This window comes from Chinchilla lanigera, unplaced genomic scaffold, assembly GCF_000276665.1.
Source record: "Chinchilla lanigera isolate Chin_1 unplaced genomic scaffold, ChiLan1.0 scaffold00061, whole genome shotgun sequence".
NCBI classification, from domain to species: Eukaryota; Metazoa; Chordata; class Mammalia; order Rodentia; family Chinchillidae; genus Chinchilla; species Chinchilla lanigera.
The window spans coordinates 12,147,703-12,152,998 of record NW_004955462.1 but is presented as its reverse complement, the minus strand read 5'-3'; positions in this window follow the sequence as shown (position 1 = coordinate 12,152,998).

Here is a 5,296-nt window from a genome sequence, read left to right as displayed (position 1 = left end):
TTGTATGTAAACTCTTCTAATTAGCTTCAGCAACCCTGCCTTGAGATGGCCTGAGTATTTACAAATAGCTCCCTTTCATTGCCCAAACAAAGTTTCTGAGAGACTATGTTCTCTATCACTCTGTCATGATCATTTGTAAAAGTGGACACTCTCCTGCACTGGCTCCACGGTAGGTCATATATATTAACTGGTCAGATCCAATGATCTACTTAAAACATACTACGTGTCCCAGAAGGTCAGACTTAGAGGAGATTAAAGTGAAGAAATGATGGAAGGAAAAATTCATGCAAGTTAATTTTTCAAGGCTATTTCCAAAATTTTCCCTCAAGCTAAATTCTAAGAATCACAAACATCTTGAAAACTTAGTTCATTTCTCCAATCCACTTCCCCCAGGACCTTATATACCCACAGTGAACTGGATCTTTGGAATCAGGTACACTGAACAGTGCCTGAAGGCAGTGATACCTAAAGGTCTAAAGTGTCCAACTCAGGCTATGCAGGAAAAATAAAATGAGTGAGATAATATGGTGGATACTGAATTATACCTCTCAAGTTTGAGGTACTGATTTCTTCAGATGCAAGGAGATATGTCTGACAGCTGAGCCCCTCCTTGGGCCAAAGCAAGCAAACTTGTCAAAGTTGTACCCTACCTTGGGGACAGCTGTGAGATCAGTGTAGGAGTACATGGACCCAACAAACCTGTCTTTATTTGAGTTGCTCTGAAGGGCTAGCCCCCAAGTTCTCTGTGAGAGAGGCTCAAGTTTCATGGTAAGTCAGCTTCTCCCATCGCTTCTCCGGTTCCCTCACTCTAACACAGGTACTGCACTCCACAGCACTTCCAAGAAATCTGCTGTGTTCACATCTCCATCTCAGAGTCCACCTCCCAGGAAACCACTTCCTTCAACTTGAATAGTCTTCCGGCAGATCCCAAGCTGTTTTCTACTTGAGGAAAGAGTGGCAGGAATGGATAAGGAATGCTTTAACTAGAACTGTTCTCTGTGGCCCTGAAGATTCGCAGGAAACCAATTATGCTGCATTCTGCTAACTCTATCCGAGCTATCACATTGCTGAATACATTGGGAGTTTCCCTAACTTGATTTTCTTTTCCCATCCACCATTCCCTGAAATTCAGGAATGAGCTTTCCTAAGAGTTTAGCAAGTTAGGATACCTCCTAAAGACCTACAGGTTGTCCTATGCAGTTTGTCTCTATTGGTGAATTAATTACTCCCATTGCTCATATTGCATACTGAATAGCTTTCTCATAAAGCCATACCTGTTCAGTAAATGACAAGGATTTAATATACAGCAGCAATATTACATACTGGTTTGAGAATGACACTGGCCAAATTGAAGCCTTACAGCCACTACCTAGTTGCAGGGTAACATTAGGGAACTACTTTATCCCAGTCTTGATACTGTCATATTAATATAGGCCCAATAATCATATTACTACCAGGATTAACCAAGATAATACATGCAGTACTTGTATGAATCACTCACTATATTACCAGGTGCAGGCGGGCTCTTGATAAATATTAACCAGTATTACCATAATTGTTGTTATGATCTGATAGTTCTTGATTATCTCCCAGAATTTGCTTTACAATGCTGGACCCATGGCCAGCCAAGTAGCTCTGATAACTAACCCATCCTTGTTCTGCCTCACAGAAAATTGGCTCTTCTGATTCCCACTTATGCAGCTACATGTTTATTTCCTCCTAGACCTAATAATCTGTCCTTATCTTTAAAGAATTTCACTCATTAGCTGGGGGTGCTCCTCTAGCGGACCAAGCTCCAGCACACCTCTTCCCACAACCTGTACACCACTTGAAACTTGGTCTCCACATTCTAATCCATAGATCATGAACTTTTTACGGAAACGTTCTGACAGCAAATATTTTAGGCTCTGCGGGTCTTATGGTGTCTAAGTGCTGCCAGATAATACCGTTCAATGCAAAAGCAGTCACAGACAATGCCTGAAACCAATGCCTGTGGCAGTCTTCCAGTAATATTTATCAACAAAAAGAGGCGATAGAAAGGATTTGGCCCTCAAGTTGTAGCTGGCTGACCTCTCCTCTTCCACTTTCTGAGAAACTAATTCTTATTAAACTCACATTGCTAGACTATGATCCTTTTAATCTTACTAAGCGTTTACTCTTTGCTCACCTAATAATTGTGTGACCTGGAATTTGCTTGTTGATGAGTTTGTGAATGACAAATTATAGAGCCTCACAAAAGCTAAGCTAGGTTGTAACTAGGATGCCTACTTAATTAACCAAGCCTAGGAATGTATTCATGAAAGAATTTAAAAAAAAAAAAACCTCTGTAATTTAGCTGTATATGCCATCATTTCCCTATAGGAAGCTTGGTTCCACAAAGAATAAATTCTTATGGTTCCTAAGCATTCTTTTTGCTTTTTCTACTTCGAACATTTGCTGAAACTAACTCCACTTGGAATCATATTGTCAACATCCAGGTCAAATGCTGTCTCTTGTACAAAAATTTTGCAAGCTAGTGCGATGCTGAGCCATTTTCCTGTTCTCCCTATTGCTTTGTGCCTTGCAACTCTATGGTGCCTACTAAAGATTTGATGAGGGATGTGAATGAGTGGATGTTGCTCCATGGAGAATAGGGAACTCAACTGTTACTCAGTGCATTGATCTCCACCAAAGATTTTGTAAGTTTGTTTCCTTTGGTAAAGAATGTTTAATGGATCCAGGAAGTGATGGCCCACACCTGTAATCCCAGCTTTCTGAGAGGCTGAGACACAAGGATCACAAATTTGAGCCCAGCCTGGAAAACTTAGTGACTATGTGAGATCCTATCTCAAAATAAAAAATAAAGAGAGCTGGGGGTGTAGCTCAGTGCAGAAGCCCTGGGTTTAATCCCTAGCACTTCCTGCCTCAAAAAGAAAGTTTAATGGTACACACCCTAACAAAAGAGTTCTGTGGTATTTATATAAGCCCTTTCATTAAATCAGCTTTTTTTCCCAGAAAAAATACATTAATATTCAGAATAAGCAGGATAAACGCTGGCTAGCATCCTGAGAGAGCTTATTCAATCTTTTCTATACTATTTGGTTACATGGCTTTAGATAAGTTTCTCCCTGCTCAATGACTTAGTTTCCAACATGCAAACTATATCAGTTGCACTAAATATCCCTCAGGGTGCCTTGTGTATATTTAGCTATCTTGCCTGCAAAAGCCACACATCCATCTTTCTTTAAATGGCCTATGCCAGCTACCAGCCTTTGTCCAGAATTCTGGAAGAATGTGACCATTGGTCCTGGGCCCTTCCGCTCCCCTCCAGAATTTCAGCACTTCCTGTGAAGCCCCTCTAAGAGAGGCAGCACAGATTCAGAAGTCAGGGACATAGAATTCTTGTGTACCATAATTTCTCCATGAATTTAGGGGAAAAGCATCTGCCTGACAAGAGTTCTGGGTAGCAAAGTTTCCTTCAGTCCCTTTGATGCATCTCCCCACTATAACTGGGACACTCCTGCTGGGGATAGAAGTCAATCTCCCTGGAAAATAAGAAACTGTCAGCTCCTCAGGAGTCACAGGGACACAATGAGAAGGGAGTTGAGGCAGAATAGCAGAGAAGTTCTAAATGGAAAAAAAAAAAAAAGGAAAACGGAACTACAGAAAGTTCTAACTGGGGAATACAAAAGACTTAATGGAGCAATGATTTAAAACTATCGGCCTTCTTAAGGAAAGCAGATTGAAATTCCACAGAGCTTCAATTTTCCTCTAAATGCTTGTGATTTCAGAGACTCCCTAGGGCACTGGTTCCCTCCGGAGAATTCTCAGCAGGAAGGAAGCCTGCTCCACCTGTGTGGAGGGAGATGATTTTTGCACTGGGATAGACTAGCACATTCCCATACTTGTGTGAAGAAAAGAAAGCTACACTTTCAAAAGAAGGGACAGAGCCAGAGAACCATGAACAATCTCAACGAGAGTCTTCCCAGGTTTACATGTTGCAGAAGTCTCACCTTCCATGGCAGTTGTCAAGGCAACACAGTAAAGTAAGAAGCAAAGGACAAACGGCATCAACTTCACAAGGCGTCTCCATCTTTACCTGCCACTGCAGACCTGCCACTGTAGACCTGCCACTGCAGATACGAACAGTGCCCTCTCATGTCTGGCGACAGCATCTGCTCCCAGCCGCATAGACAGCAGGATGCAGAAGAAGACACCAATATCCCGTGGTTTTCTACATATAGGACCTCTTCAGGGACCTACAAAAAATTGGGGAACCCCTCAGGTTTCTCAAGTATTGCAGCTTTTAACACTATCTCTTATTTTTAACCATGCTTTCAATTTGGGATTAAGCATCCCGGGAAGTAAACCCTGCTTTGAAAAAACAACCAGCCTTCAATATACATTGAATAATCTCTATATTACTTATCACATCTCACACAATGGAAGTGTTGTCTAAATACTTATTACACTCTATTGTTTAAAGGATATTCACAAAAAAGTCTGCACTTGTTCAGAAGAGACACAATGTTTTTTCAAATATTTTCAGTCTATCCTGCAGATATGGAACTGGCAGACCAGAGCACTCTATCCAAATTGTAAGACCCAATGCAGAGGACTCTCAAGTGCCCAGACAGGTTGTCCCCAGCCTGAGCAAATGGAGCTGCTGTGTTTGTCCCCGGATGTGCTGATGAGAATTATAAGATACTCCCTATTTCTTATCTTCAAAGTGGAAAAAGATAGGAAAACTTGCAGTCAATTATACGCTAAATGTAGATGATTCGCTTTTTAATTCTTCTATCTAGTCTAGACAAATAAACTAAAAAACTACAAAAATGTATAATTAATTATTTATCCAGATTTCCATGATAAAGTCCATTTAGATGCCTTCCCAGACATGTCAACAGACTGGTCTCCCTCATCTGCTGACTCAGTGTCATCACACTGGGCCTCAGGATTTAAAAGCATCACCTTCATTTTTCCCAATGTTAAATACTATCAATTTATTTCTTGTTTCACTGTGTGTGTGTATGTATTTTGTTTTGTTGGTTGTGTTTTTTTGGTTGTTTTTATACCTGCCCTATCTGCTCACTAGACCCAAGTTCTTAAAGGGTAAGGACAATGTCCAAATCATCTTGTAGCTCTCCTTCACATGGTCTCTGCCATGTTATTCATGGATTTATTTACATTCACTCAGCACATGCTAGGCCAGAAATTGTACCAGTACTTTGAATATAAAGAAAAATAAAGTAGATAAAGCCTGTGTTTCATGGAGCTTACTTTTTAGTGCATGAGAAAAGATTATCAAAACAAATGA